The 16469-nt window shown below is 36.8% G+C and overlaps 1 long non-coding RNA gene across 1 annotated transcript in view; it reads left to right on the top strand.

Annotated features, from left to right (window-relative positions):
• Positions 1-12272, top strand: part of LOC105709004 (uncharacterized) — a 270831-nt gene extending 258559 nt beyond the window's left edge. Inside the window, exon 4 of the long non-coding RNA XR_001105416.2 lies at positions 12215-12272. This is a non-coding gene — a long non-coding RNA (uncharacterized LOC105709004). The remainder of the gene's footprint in view (positions 1-12214) is intronic.
• The last annotated feature ends 4197 nt before the right edge of the window (positions 12273-16469 follow it).

Below are 16469 nucleotides of genomic sequence, written 5' to 3'. Positions count from 1 at the left end.
AGACTGTTTTTTTGTTTATTTGTTTCATTTTCTCTGATTATCCTTACTGCCCTTTGATAACTTTTAATCCTTTAGATCCCAAGAAAGAGTTACCATGTCCCATCTTTCTTAGTCTGTATTCAGCTTTGTTCCAGGGCCCCCAAATTCAACCATATCCAGTGCAGAAAAGAAAAGCTAATAAAATATTCTCTAAATATTCATCATTAGTTCTTATAAATATTTTTTTCTTACAGAAAATTCCTCTTACATCCTCAGTTCTTGAATGTCCACACACAGAGAAGGATGGAAGAGGTCTGTTTTATGCTAACCCTTATCTAAGTTGTTGAGGATTTTAGTAGCTATAAAGACTCTTATTACTTTCCTTATTGACCATTTGTTAGTGTTGCCAGGGAATCACTAAAATAAAGATTTTGGAGAGGAGTAAAGATGATTTTGATCTAAGGGAATGAACACCATTAATGACATATTGTTATACATTTCACTAGAAGTGTTCAAGTATATGTTTATGCTTTTTTTTTTTTTTTAATTTTGATGGAGAGGGACTGATACACTGGTAGGAAGGTTAGAAGGAATGCAAATTTTTAGTCTCTGAAGAAATCATGTATATGGTCACTCTATTGAATATTTGAAATTTACATCAATATGAAGGAACTTCCAAAAGTTCATGGAAAATGCATATTAGGAAAAAATTATGCATGAATTTCAAAATGTTTTTGCACAAAAATCAACTCATACTGACTTGCTATAATATCCCTGAACAGGATCTAGTTTGAGGAACTAAGAAAGATAAGACATGAGTTTTAAAAAGTTCCTATCAGGACAACATGAATTCTGCTAAATTAAAGCAAGATCAAACATCAAATTTATGGTAAAGCTTGATTGGGAGAATGGTGAATCATTGATGCTTTATGAAAAGTTTATGGGGATAATGCCTCAAAAAATCAGCAATTTACCAATGTATAACTCATTTTAAGAAGGGAAGAGATGCTGTTGACGATGAAGCTCACAGCAGTAGATCATCCACATCAATTTGCAAGGAAAAATTAATCTTGTTTATACCCTTTTAAAGAGGACCAATAATTAACAACACAAACAATAGCCAATACCATAGACATCTCAATTAGTTAAGTCTACACAATTCTGACTGAAAAAGTATAGTTTAACAAACTTTCCATTCTATGGGTGCCAAGAGAAGCAGTGATTAACAACACAAAAAGTAGCCAGAACCATAGACATGTCAATTAGTTAAGCTTACTCAATTCTGACTGAAAAATTAAAGTTTGTTAAAATTTTCATTCGATGGGTGCCAAAACTGTTGTGCCCAGATCAGCTTCAGACAAGAGCAGAGCTTTCAAAGGACATTGTAAACAAGTAGGTTCAAGATTCTAAAGTATTCTTTTTAAAAAGTTTATGTATTATACTTTAAGTTCTGGGGTACATGTGCAGATTGTGCAGGTTTGTTACATTGGTATACATGTGCCATGGTGGTGGTTGGTTGCATCCATCGCCCTGTCATCTACATTACGTATTTCTCCTAAAGCAACCCTCCCCAACCTCCTCACCCTCTGCTGTCTCCTCACCCCGCCATGCTGTTCCTCACCTAACCCCTAACCCTCAAGGCCCTTGTGTGTGATGTTTCCCTCCCTGTGTTCGTGTATTCTTATTGTTCAGCAGCCACTTATAAGTGAGAACATGCAGTGTTTAGTCTTCTGTTCTTGCATCAGTTTCCTGAGAATGATGGTTTCCAGTTTCATCCACGTCCCTGCAAAGACATGAACTCAACCTTTTTTACAGCTGCATGATATTCCATGGTGTATATGTGCCACATTCTCTTTATCCAGTCTATCATTGATGGGAATTTGGGTTGGTTCCAAGTCTTTGCTATTGTGAACAGTGCTGCAGTAAACATGTGTGCGTGTGTCTTTATAATAGAATGATTTATAATACTTTGGATATATACCCAGTAATGGGATTGCTGGGTCAAATGGTATTTCTATTTCTAGATCCTTGAGGAATTACCATGCTGTCTCCCACAGTAGTTGAATTAATTTACACTCCCACCAACAGTGTAAAAGCATTCCTATTTTTCCACATCCTCTCCAGCATCTGTTGTCTCCTGATTTTTTAATGATCGCCATTCTAACTGGCATGAGGTGATATCTCAATGTGGTTTTGATTTGCATTTCTCTAAACCAGTGATGATGAGCTTTTTTCATATGTTTGTTGGCTGCATAAATGTCTTCTTTTTTTCTGTTCATATCCTTAGCCCACTTTTTGATGGGGTTGTTTTTTCCTGCACATTTGTTTAAGTTCCTTGTAGATTCTGGATATTAGCCCTTTGTCAGATGGATAGATTGCAAAAATGTTTTTCCCATTCTGTGGGTTGCCACTTCACTCTATAGATAGTTTCTTTCACTGTGCAGAAGCTCTTAAGTTTAATTGGATCCTGTTTGTCTATTTTGGCTTTTGTTGCCATTGCTTTTGGTGTTTTAGTCATGAAGTCTTTGCCCATGCCTATGTCCTGAATGGTATTGCCTAGGTTTTCTTCTAGAGTTTTTATGGTGTTAGGTCTCATGTTTAAATCTTTAATCCATCTAGCATTAATTTTAGTATAAGGTGTAAGGAATGGATCCCATTTCAGCTTTCTGCACATGGCTAACCAGTTTTCCCAACACCATTTATTAAATAGGGAATCCTTTCACCATTGCTTGTTTTTGTCAGGTTTGTCAAAGATCAGATGGTTGTAGTTGTGTGGCATTATTGCTGAGGCCTGTGTTCTGTTCCATTGGTCTATATCTCTGTTTTGGTACCAGTACCAGCTGTTTTGATACCAGTACCAGCTGTTTTGATTACAGTAGCCTTATAATATAGTTTGAAGTCAGGTAGCATGACACTTCCAGTTTCTTTTTTTTTTTTCCTTAGGATTGTTTTGGCTATGCGGGCTCTTTTTTGGTTGCATATGAAGTTTAAGGTGGTTTTTTCCAATTCTGTGAAGAAAGTCATTGGTAGCTTGATGGGGATAGCACTGAATCTATAAATTACTTTGGGCAGTATGGCCATTTTCACAATATTGATTCTTCCTAATCATGAACATGGAATGTTTTTCCATCTATTTGTGTCCTCTCTTATTTCCTTGAGCAGTGGTTTGTAGTTCTCCTTGAAGAAGTCCTTCACATCCCTTGTTAGTTGTATTCCTAGATATTTTATTCTTTTTGTAGCAATTGTGAATGGCAGTTCACTCATGATTTGGCTCTGTGTTTGTCTATTATTGGTGTATAGGAATGCTTGTGATTTTTGCACATTGCTGAGACTTTGCTGAAGGTGCTTATCAGCTTAAGGAGATTTTGGGCTGAGATAGTGGGGTCTTCTAAATATACAATCATGTCATCTGCAAACAGGGACAATTTGACACATCCTCTCTTCCTATTTGAATACTTTTATTTCTTTCTCTTGCCTGATGGCCCTGGCCAGAACTTCCAATACTATGTTGAATAGGAGTGGTGACAGAGGGCATCCTTGTTTTTGCCAATTTTCCAAGAGAATGCTTCCAGTTTTTTCCCATTTAGTATGATATTGGCTGTGGGTTTGTCATAAACAGCTCTTATTATTTTGAGATACGTTCCATTGATACCTAGTTTATTAAGAGTTTTTAGCATAAAGGGCTGTTGGATTTTGTTGAAGGCCTTCTTTGCATCAATTGAGATAATCATGTGATTTTTGTCTTTGGTTCTGTTTATGTGATGGATTATGTTTATAGATTTGTGGATGTTGAAGCAGCATTTTATCTCTGAGATGAAGCCTACTTGATTGTGATCAATAAGCTTTTTGATATGCTGTTGGTTATGGTTTTCCATTATTTTATTGAAGATTTTTGCATCAATATTCATCATGGATATTGGCCTGAAAATTTCTTTTCTAGTTGCTTCTCTGCCAGGTTTTGGTATCAGGATGATGTTTGTCTCATAAAATGAGTTAGAGAGAATTCCCTCTTTTTGTATTTTTTGGAATAGTTTTGGAAGGAATGGTACCAGCTCCTGTTTGTACCTCTAGCAGAATTCAGCTGTGAACCCATATGGTCCTGTACTTTTTTTGGTTGGTAGGCTATTAGTTGCTGCCTCCACTAAGATTCTGAAGTATTTCTTAAATAATTTCAAAGGAGATGAAACATGGCATTACCAATACAATCCTGAAGACAAAGCAAAATCAAAAAAATGGCTACCAAGAGATAGGAAGTGGTCTGGTCAACACGACAGTGGACTAGTCAGAGCAACCAGTCAAGAGCTTCACCAGGGAGTCCTTCTCCACAAACACCACACTCCTGCTCATTCCTTTTCTAAATAAGGGCAATTCTGTCATAGTTTTGATGAGAAATTATTAGGCATTCACTCTATAGTCCTGATTTGCCTTCTTCTGAATTCTTTTTGTTTACTATTCTTAAAGAATCTGTTAAGGGCACCCATTTTTCTTCAGTTAGTAATGTAAAAAAGACTGCTTTGGCATAGTTAAATTCTCAAGACCGTCAGTTCTTTAGAGATGGCTTAAATGGTTGGTATCATCAGCCATTTGACCTTGATGGAGCTTATGTTAAGAAGTAAATTTTATGTTTTATCCTTTAAATTATCTTTTAATTTCACTTTTTCATGAAATTTTTGAAGCCTCCTCCTATTGCATACACTTATATATCTTATTTGTGACTTCAACGTGATTACATAATCACATTGTGCAATCACATTGTGCAGTCACAGTTACTGTGACTACAATGTGATTGCATAAGCACATAAAAACTTTCTAGCGGTCCTGATTCCATGTATTTAACTGGTCATTTGGCTATTTCAATGGATTCAGCCATTCAATAGAAAGTTCCAGCAAATGCCCCTAATTTGACATTGTTACTTATGGGCTCTGTTTTTTTTTTTTTCTCTTGTATCAACCACTGTGGCTAATTAGGCAGCAGAATCAAATCTTCATGAATTTTTCAGGCTGATACATGTTCCTTTCTTTGGCTAATTTGCTGTTATCAGAGGAATGACTATGTTTGTACTTTGTTGGTAGTATCTGACCGTATTTCCTTGTTCAGATTGAAGTTCGTTAGAGGCCTGTGCCAAGAAGGTCGTTTAGTAAGTCATCTCTCGGAAAAGAAGTCTGCTTTAGGGACTGTCCTTTTCTTGCTCCCCTTCATTGCCTACTCTCGCCTCTGCTGCTGCAGACTCTATCAAGAAGGAATAAGACTCAAGGATAGTTGGGTTGAAATGAAGGAGAAAATACTAAGGGCAGCCAGAGAGAAAGGTCAGGTTACCCATAAAGGGAAACCTATCAGACTTACAGCAGATCTCTCAGCAGAAACCCTACAAGCCAGAAAAGAGTGGGGACCAATATTTAACATCCTTAAAGAAAAGAACTTTCAACCCAGAATTTCCTATCCAGCCAAACTAAGCTTTATAATCGAAGGAAAAATTAAATCCTTTGCGAACAAACAAGTACTTAGAGAGTTCACCACCACCAGGCCTGCTTTACAAGAGCTTCTGAAAGAAGCACTATACATATAAAGGAACAACCAATATCAGCCTTTCCAAAAATATATCAAAAAGAAAAGAACATTAACACAACGAAAAATTTACACTAACTAATGGGCAAAACAGCCAGCTAGCATCAAATGCCAGTATTAAAGTTATATATATTCTAATCGGATAAAAAGCCAAAACCCATAGGTATGCTGCATCCAGACCCATCTCACATGCAACGATACACAAAGACTCAAAACAAAGAGAAGGAGGAAGATTTATCAACCAATCAGAGAGTAAAAATAAACAAATATATAAAAAGCAGGAGATGCAATTCTCGCCTCTGATAAAGTAGACTTTAAAGCAACAAAGAGCAAAAGAGGCAAAGAAGGACATTACATAATGGCAAAAGGATCAATGTAACAAGAAGAGCTAACGATTTTATAGATCAACGAGATAGAAAATTAACAAGGACATCCAGGACTTGAACTCAGACCCGGAACAAGTAAACTTAATAAACATTTATAGAACTCTCCACTTCAAATACATAAAACATACATTACCACCTCACACCTATTCCATAAGTGACTACATAATTGGAAGTAAATCACTCCTCAGTAATCGCATAGCATTTCATAGGTTTAAATGAAATATTGGTTGGCTGCTCGTTTGTTATTTTCTTCCCTTATTCCTTCCTGTTTACATCAAGTATAATTATTGGTATAAAAGAGGTTTTCAATACCCATTACTAAACTGCATTCTAGCCTGGGCAAGAAAGCAATACTCCTATTCTCTCTCTCTCTTTCTTTTCCTTTTTCTCCTCTTCTTTATTTTTCTTTCTTTCAAAAAAAAAAAAAAAAGTGAGAATGTCTTCCCTCTCCTCGGCCACCTGTTTCAGGCTGTGGGGAGCAAAGTATCGCCAGGAAGAAGATGATTATCAGAGACCAAACAAAGTTGTTCCCACGCATACTCTGCAAAGCCTCCTACAAGGCCATGGTCCTCAATGAAACAAGCATCTCCTTTTTTAGCCTTCTTTCTAATAACCAAGCCCTGGTCAGAGGCTAACCCTGCCAACCTCACTCAGGAGGACCAGCTTCTGAGGACCAGTTGTGAGCTTTGCAATCCATACCAAAGTAGACATTTCCATGTTAGGCTTTTTCCTCCAGTCAGCTTTGTCTGAGCAGGGAGCGCAGAGACCCTTGAGAGATGGTAGCATTAAAAAAAAAAAAAGACTCAAGGATAGTTTTACCCAGAATTTCAGAAACTTAAAAAATTCAAGAGAAGAACCTAGTTATAAAACTTGCAAAGAAGACTAGAATAATTCCATTCTATGAGCTTTCTGTGTTACAATGAGGAGAATTTGGCATATACCAGTTAGGGGTAGAATTTTTATAAATGAATCAGAAATAAGGAAAACTGTTTTTTATATGGTTTGCTATTGCCATACTAGGGATGTTGGAAGAATCAATTTCCTGAGATGGCAAAGTAAGGCCATTTCATTTAACCTTTTACTCTAGACATACAGGGGGCAACTCAGAGTACTAATCCCTCACCCCACCCACAAGTTGTTTTCCAATTACAGTTTATTAATTAGTGGTTGGAATTATTAATAAGAATTATACAACTATTTGTGTCTGTTGAAAAAGTCATCAGTGCTGATTTTCACAAATTGGTTGTAATTTCCAAAGAAAATATCAATTATTTCATTCGTTAAGAATTGTAATGAGTTAGCCCATTGGAGACTGGCATGGCAGTAAGAGCACAAAAGCAGTTTTCAGGACTTCAAGGTTATAGATTACCCTTGGCAATTCCAAGAACTTTGGATTTTTACTTTACTAGGAAAAAAAAAGATAATGCTTCTTAAAGATAAGAGGAAAATATCTTAAAGACCTATTTCAATCTTCATTTTTTTTCTGTTGGCAATTTTCTTTCCTAATTTTCCATTGGGAAGAGACAATATGTTATTTAGCCCCTTCGCTCCCTCATGATTTGTATATAATTAGGGACTTGGAAATGTCATCATTCAGCTCCAAAAGAAGCCACTATATTGGAACACAAAGGGTCATTTTACTTATGGGTGCATATACTTTTTAATTAAAAATTATTTTATTGCTTTTGTTAAGTAATTAAATTTAACAAGTAATTCCTCACATATATTTATTAATATGAAGTTTTTTTGGCATATACCAGTAAATAGCAAGCAATTGCTTTACTCTGCATGTGTAATTAGAGTGACTAAGTAATTATATATTTTTTTCTTTGAGTGCAGTTGACACTATCACATTTTTCTAAGTTTTGGTTCATTTTTATTTCAATTAGTGAATGCTTAATAGAAGCCAAGATAAGGGGTGTCTGTTAGCAAGGAGGAAAGCTGCTTCTCATTACTGAGTTTTTGAGAAAGACAAACACATATTGTGTGCCATGCCTGTATTCCCATATGCTTATTTTCCTACAGATTTTCTTTCCTTTGGCTAGTGACCCTGTATCTTGCCATTATTATCTAGATTGTTATTAAGACATTTCTAGAATGCATATTTTAACTAAAAATACTTAGTTTTACACATCTAGACTTTTATTCAAGTTGGAACAAAGAAGTGGTATGTCAATTCAACTACCCATTTGCTTTGCTGAGTCCTTATCATACTCTACTCTTGTGCTTCCTCAGATGTTATTAATCTCATTGCATTCCTCTTTATCATCAGCAAATGCCCTTTAAGAGTCACCATTGTGCAGGCTACATGCCACGAGCAGGGCCTTCTAGGCCTGCTTAAGAAAAGCTCAGCATTAGATGGAGAGAAGGCAGAGTCAATATGATAGATCCTCCCACAAAGCATTCATTAAAGTTAATGAAAAGCAAATATAGGAGACATTTGCTCCTAGGACAAACACATCTAAGAGACATCTGATGATACATGACCAAAGATGAGGGGCTACCAATGCAGTAAACGTTTAATAGCCTTGCAGAATATGCTGAAAGAGGATCTCAACAATCACCCAGGTTTCCAGCCTAAGTGACATATTCTGAGTAACAAAATCTATACTTCTTTGTTTGGAACCGCAGATATGGAGGGAGCTCTCCTGGATACTCTTTGAAACAAGTCTTTAATAGAAAGAGAGTTGGGGTTAAACAAGTAATTATACCATAACCTAGACTTTTCCTTTGGTTAAGGTAGGTAACAAGGACCATATTTATTCTACCACCTGAAACAACTTCCCCCTCCAAAAATAAGAAACAAAAGTTATAAAACAACTATTTCCAAAACCTGGACATCTGACAACAATGACCCATGAAAGATGGAAAACAAATGAAGAGCTACATTTTCCTAAGATTATTATTGCCTTGAGAGAATTTCAGGCTATGGAGCAAGGAGGAAGAACCCAGACAGATCCCAGTGAACCCCCTGAGTTGAGATGGGGTTGGGAATATGAGGAAGTCTAGGTGGCTTGAATTTGCAGGGCAGATTGAGAGGATAGCTGCCCAGAGAGAGAAACCTGAGATCTGCAGAAGATGATCCTCAAGAATTCAGCACAGTATTGATCAGCACGTGGATGTGAGGAAACTACTTGAGGCCAGAGACAGAATCCCTGGAAAAGATGAGGAGAGAGGGCACCAGGGTCACACGGTGCCCAACTGGTGCCTGTTCCCACCAGCCAGACTGGACACTTCAAAATGTATGGAGTTTTGATGAAGTGCTCAGAGGAGTTTTCTTTAGTAGTGAGGGAGGACTAGTCTTTGAATAAATGCTGTGGTCTTGACTAGAAATTCTCTTCATAAGACCCAAATTTCTTGCCTAGAAATTCTCTTAACAAGAAAATCAAGCTGTTTTTGGCAATAATATAAGTCATATTTTCAGGAAGGTAGGATTTGGTGAAGTGAGGGGAAGTAAAGTCTACATTGTGGAAAGCCTTGTAGGGTTTATCTTCATTGCTGGAAGGAAATAATGTTAAGTGTCTATGAGAACTCATGTACCTTACCCTATGACCAGCCATGATGAGAATCCCTGTAAACTCCAATCTGCTGTTACCAGAAGCTGGTCCTAGAGGACCTGACCCATTTACAGATAAGTAATAAACAGAAAAGGGCAGAGAATCTATCTTGGAAAAATGATGAAAGGAACAAACCATTGCAGAAATGAAGCCCATACAGCATAAAGGAGAACAGACTTTGAAGAAAACAAAGTTTAAGAAAACAAATATTGAGAGACAGACATCAGGATTCAGAACAGTAAGCAAAGTGAAATGAACAAAATTAAAAATAATGGAATGGCAGATAAGGAAGACAAACCAAGGGGCTTGAACATAAACATAGTAGTACCCTAAAGGAAAAAAAATTATGTTTAAAACTATCCTTAAATATGAGAAATAATTTTCATAAGTAAAAGATGACTTTAATTTTATTCAGTTGTTTTACTTCTTTCAAAACCAAATTTAAGATTGGTCTTCCCCAACAAGCCTTTTTGACTGAGTAAGTACTGAACTTACTCTATTCTTGCAGCACAAATTGATATATGCTACAATGTATCTTGTCTCCAATTATTACACTTGCTTTTGTTGCTGTTGTTTTTAGTTTGGATGATTAAGCAGTTTTATGAGGACTGGGGCTGCATCTTTCTCCTTTTATATCCCCTTTTGCATTTTGTTACAGACTTTGTACAGGGTCAGTGTAGTGTAAACAATGGAGTAAATGCATGAAATGCAAATTTCCTTCATGCCTCAATGCAGTGGTCTCTGGGTGCTGATTTGGCAGTTCTGTTGTGTTTCTGAAGTTGCCAGTTAGCCCTCTGTTAACTGATTTTCTGTTGTTATCCTAAAGGTAAGTGAAAAACTGGAGAAGGACAAATATTTGATCTGGGTATTGGGAGCCAGGATGCTTTTTTTTCTTTATCTCTGTTGCTAAATATTCTAAGTCAATTTAAAGTGCAGGTACTGTCAAGAACACTGGACAAGGTGCGAGGGCACTGGAGTTCTAGGGCAGGGATATAACTAACTCGCTATGTGCCCCCAGATAAGTTACTTGATCTTAGTTCAGCTGTATCTTGGGGTTAAAACAGTTCCTGCCTCATTATAAGCACTTAATAATTATGTTTTGAATGAAAGAATAATTAGCTTTAGTTTCCTCCTAGGTCAAATGAGGGGCTTGTTCTAGCATGGTCTCTAGAAACTGTTTGCACCATAAAAATCTAAAAACTACCAGCTTTCCTCTGATTGGTAAGCATTTACGCCATGCATTTCAATTGCAGCAACTCTGCAGATGCCCGTTGTTTTTATGGAAGATGTGTTTGTCCCCACATGCCATGTTTACACATTCCATGTAGATTTTAATGTCCATCCTAAGTTGCACAACTTTTGAAAACAGCTAGGCAAAAAGTCCAGAGGGCACATTGAAGGATTCTTACAGAAAGCTTATAGCCTGTCTCCTTTGGCTAATTTGCAAAAGTATTTTTTGATTTAAAACAGAAGGAGGGTGAATCCCTGGGAGAAAACGCACATCCACTAATGTTCCTTCTGGAGTGAATTATGAGAGGAAGCCCCAGATGGATTATAGACGAAGGTTAAACTTTGAGACACTAATTTATTGAAAAGGTAAAGATAGTAAAAGAACAAAAAGTGCCCTGAATGTTATGTCTGTGTGTCCTTTTTGCCCCCATGCTTTCCAGTATTTTAAGGATCTTTGAAAGGCATATGTTCATCTGCAGAGGCAATGTCACCTAACTTCCTAAGAAAATCTTTGCCCCTGGAAGCCATTGAAATAACATTCTAATAGGATTCTTCAGTTAGACCAAAAAAAAAAAAAAAAAGGACAAACTTTAAAGAAGACATTTCATCTTGAAAAATAGCAAGGCTAATCGAGCTGTTTGGGGACAATGGTAGAAAAGCATTGAGTAAGGTTCTGGAAAAGTATTTTGGCATGTAGTGATATTTAAAACTATAGCCCATCAATTGGAAGATGTCCACCATGTTCACTTGTGGTTAAGGTAGGTAACAAGGACCAGATTTATTATACCACCTGAAACAACTTACCCCTACAAAAAAAAAAGAAACAAAAGTTATAAAACAACCATTTCCAAAACCTGGACATCTGACAACAGTGATCGATGAAAGATGGAAGACAAATGAAGTAAGAGCTACATTTTTCTAAGATTATTGCCTTGAGAGAATATCAGGCTATGGAGCAGGGAAGAAGAACCCAGATAGAGCCCAGTGACTCCTCTCCTGAGTTGATATGGGGTTGGGAAGTATAAGAACAAAAAGTGTTCACATTTTAACATTTCTGGAATCATTTTATAACTAATGAAGGTTGATAAATGCTCAGGTGACAGGTCCAGTTGTCATGTGCACATATGAGGACTCAGTTATTTTTGATAGTATATCTCAGTAATCATAACCTCTCAATATTTCAGTCACTACATCTCTTAAAGATCATTTGGAGAAGAAATTTGCATCTTGATTCTTTTCTGAAAACTTCAGTTGACACCACTTGTTAGGATCAAAAAAGCACTTTCCTCTAAACTTGCAGAAATAGGGGGAGTGGTTTGGAAGAATATTCTGTATACAATAATAGAACAGTCTTTTAAGAAATAATGCATCACCAACATACTTAAGGACAGAGGACATAAACAACAATATACATAAACCTTTATATATATATATATTCTCAATATTAGTGCTTTAATGTCTATTTTTTATTTTCTTCACTTATCCTCAAATTCTAGCAAATAAATCATGCATTCTCTGGGCCCTCATTCAGTCCCATTGTCTGCGTACCTGGTGAAGATATTGTGATCAGGTGAGTATTAGAGAGTATACTTTAAAAGTATCTTTATAGGAGTCCTCAAAAATGTTTCTGTAAAAATGAAGTGTGATAGATGAATCCAGTAATGGCCCTACGTAATGGTATCTCTATATTCATACCCTTTGCAATGTTACTGCATCAGGAAATATTTCTCTAGCCTTTGAACCTGGGATAACCTTGTGACCCACTTTGACAAAGAAATAAAAGTGGCAGTGATGGTGTGGCACTTCTGAGACTAGGCCTTAAGAAGTCTTGCATATATGTGCCCTCTCTTAGAATGCTGCTATCTCCAGGCAGTTGTCTGATGGGAGATAAGTGACCATGTGCAAGACAACCCACTTGTCTTATTAGCATCATTCTAGACTACCTCATAGTCAGCCAACCTGCAAACATATGAAAGAACTTAACCAAGAACAGCAGTGTTAGCTTATATTACCTAGAGCTGAACACTTATGATCAAACTCAGCCAAGAACAGAATCATCCAGCTGACTTTTAGAGTCATAAGCAATAAAAATACTTATTGTTTAAGTCACGTACATATGGGGTGATTTGTTACACAGCAATAGCTAACTGATACATGAGGGATAGCATATGCCTCTCACATAAAAGCAGGTCAGCCTGAAGTTCACATCAAGATGTGTTTTCTTAAGGTGTTTTGAATGTGAATCCCACATATCCATCTATTTCTGCATTTCCCAGGAGCAGAAACACTGAAATTCTGTATGACAGGCTGCTTTTGAGATATTTTCAACTTAGTTGGAATCAGGATTTGCCAGAAATGTTGTGAGACAGCTTGTTTAAGTGAGATTTCCTGCTCAGTTTCTTTTTTTAAAAGATAGGGAGAAAAAGAAAAAAAATAATGATTTTTGGAAGGAGTTCATCTGTGCTGGACACATTTGGACATATAGCTGAGGGGAACCAATGTGTAAGGATCTTCAAGTTCTTTAGAAACTTTGGCAAAGTCTTAAGCCACCTGAGAATTCTTAAGATTAAATGTTTAAAGTGTGATTCTAAATTAATAACACTGACATCACAAATTACTCCCACAAATCAATTTCTCACTCCTCATAAATATTCTGTTTACAGATTGTTCTGTCTTCCTATGACTGTATTTTATTTAAGCTGTGTATATTCTCTCACTACCATGCTTGTTAATTATTAAAATATTTTCTCCACTTTTTTTCAGGCTCACACTGAAAGGTGAGTTTTAGCCAACTTACTATTTGGTTAATATTTTACATTTCAATTTTCCAGTTCAAACCAGGGAACCAGAAAAGGGTATGAATAAAACTTAAGCTATAGGTGCACATTTAGAAAAAAGAAAGAGCAAATGATGAATATGTATGAAACTTATTTAAAATGCCATATTTATGAGGAAAGGAAAAATATTGGAGCCTCACTTTCCCTTTACATATTTTCAAAACACCACATGGGATTGAATGGGACCAAATGAAAAGTATAAAATTTGTTGAGTGTGGTGGGTGTTTCAGTGTGTCAGTGCAGTGAGAAGTTGGCAATGTGAATCCTCTGGGGCTTATGGGTAGGACACATAGAAGCCTTGGCAATAGGGAAAGTCAGACATGAGTTTTCTTATGCCTGCTTTTCAACGGGATATTTGGCAGGATGCTTGCCATCTTTCTGTGTCAGTTTTTTGATCCTAGAGGCTGAGAGTGCAAAGGCCACAAGTTGCTTGTTGGTAGGCCAGGACACAGGCTTGCGTTCACCTTTGCAGTATCTGTACTGCCTCGTGCCTGCTCTATGCCTGCACCAAAGCCAAAGTGGTAGTAATGTGAAAGGGGAAAAAGGGCCAGAGAAAATGTTCCACTCTAGGGATTTCAATGCAACCAGCATTTATTTCACCTACTCTATACTCAGGCCTGTATTAGGCCATAGGTAGTTGAAGAAATATCTGAAAGACAAGTAGGCTGTACTCTCCAACTTTCAGTGTGTCCACACCAGAAGGAGTGACACATATGCACAGGAGGCATGGGCAGGGGAGTCAGTGTTCATGACAAAGGTTCTGGTTAAGTGAGGCAAGTCCAGATGTTCTTTGGGAGTCCATGCAGCAATAAACGTGAATAACACAGATCCATGTTTCAGCACAGAATAGTCTCTAATATATATGGTTGAGTAAAAACAAACAAACAAAAAACTCTTCAAATTATGATCTACAATGTAATACCACTTGCTATCACTATAAACCAACTTAAAAAGAACAACTATACATTTCTACCTTGTAGGTATATCAGTTTATGGAAGAGGATTGGGGTGGCAGATACAAAATAGTTACCTTCCTGAAGGCACTGGGATGCAAAGAGAGGGCTGTTTGTTTAGGAAGTGTGTGCATATCTTGTTACTATTACACATTTATAACAAATTTATGTAACTGATTTAAGAAATTAAAAATAATTTAAATAAATGATATGGGCATAAATAAAACAACTTATTTACCAAAATTTTTCTACCCTGCACCATACACACAAAAACAAAGACATTAACATTTGGTTTCTTTGGTTGGAGAAATTAGAGTCATAGATATATTTCATACTTTAACAAAATGATATATTATCTTTTCTTGATTTCCATAATATTTTTCTTTTGGGTTCTCCACCCTGCCTCTCTTTTTTTCTCCTTCCCTTTCCTGATCTTTCCTCTTCCTTCTCAATTCCAAATGTGCTTATTCCCTGGGGTGAGTCTTCAACCCTTTTTACCCTCTTTTTGGTAATTTTCACCCATTCTCACAAAATCAGATAACCACTAATAAGATGTCTTCAATTTGTTGCTTCATTTTCCCCTCTATTGGGCACCACTCCTTGCATGTTTGTCACCATTTTGGGCTCAGTTTTTCTAAACTAAAATTAATCACTTCTTCTATCTTCAATGAGTCCTTTATCATTCTCCCCGATGTGCTTATTTGACAGTACATGCTTGTATGAAAACATCTCATGTACCCCATAAATATATACACTTACTATGTACCCACACAAATTATTAAAAATATCTTGACTCCTTAGCTTCTTCCAAAGACATTGCCATTCTTATCACCAGACTGAGGAGGCTGTATCCTCAGTAATTTTTCCTTTTCCAGCTCCCTTTACCATTCACAATGTCCCTTTCAGGCTTCCTTTCTGATGCTTTTTACATCCATGCTTTCATCTTTGTCTTGGTTAAGGCTGCTATAACAAATAGACTGGGTGGCTTAAACAACAAATATTTTTCACAGTTCTTGAGGCTAGAATTCTGAGATCAGAGTGCCATCATGGTCAGGTCTGGTAATGGCCCTCTTCCAGGTTTCAGACTGCTGTCTTTTCCTTGTATCTTCACAGGGCAGACAGCAGAAAGAGAAAACAAGCAAGTCCTCTACTGCCTGTTCTTGTAAGCGTGACAATCCCATTCATGAGAGCTCTGACATCTAAACTTAGTTACCTCCCAAAGGCCCCACCTCCAAATACCATGTTAAGGATTGAGCTTCAACATATGAATGTTGGGGGGACACAATATTCAGTCCTTAGCAATCTCCATTTGTACATGTCCTTATTGTATTATCTTAACCAAAGCACACACAAAGGCAAGGCAGAAAACTAAGCTAATTCTTTCAATAACTGAAGACCTCCAAATGTTTATCTACCTGCTTTGTCTGAGTGACTTGTTCGGAATTGTATGATTACCAGGTATTTGTTTTGTTTTGTTTTGTTTTGGCTTTCAACCATGAATCAATCAATCACTAGGAATTTACCAAGCACCAGTTTTACAATCAGCCATGGGAGATATAATGAACATAGAAGACATGGGCTCTTCTTTTGAAGAACTAATTGGAAAAAAGTCATAAAAGAAGTAATTTGAAATAAATCTTACAGCAATATAGAATATGCACAAAACATGGAGAAAACTAAATGCATAATGCTGCCCCCACTTCTTTATTTCCACAAACATTAAGAATCTACTGCATGTCACACACTAATCTAAGAGCTGGGGATATGGTATAGAAAATCAGAAAATGCCTCTGCCCTTATAGGACTTCTATTCAAGTGCAGAGAAATAGATACTAACCAGGTAAGCACATAATTAGGATACTTTCTGAGAGTGACAAGTGCTATAAGAAAAAAAAAAATATGGGATAATATGACAGAAAGGGCCGAGGGATAAAATTTAGCTAGAAAGGTCAGGGAAACCC

The sequence above is a fragment of the Aotus nancymaae genome, unplaced genomic scaffold (genome assembly GCF_030222135.1).
Source record: "Aotus nancymaae isolate 86718 unplaced genomic scaffold, 86718_ANA_hifiasm-v0.15.2.pri h1tg000020l, whole genome shotgun sequence".
NCBI classification, from domain to species: Eukaryota; Metazoa; Chordata; class Mammalia; order Primates; family Aotidae; genus Aotus; species Aotus nancymaae.
The sequence above is the reverse complement of the archived record's forward strand: the minus strand, read 5'-3'. Positions and strand labels throughout refer to the sequence as shown.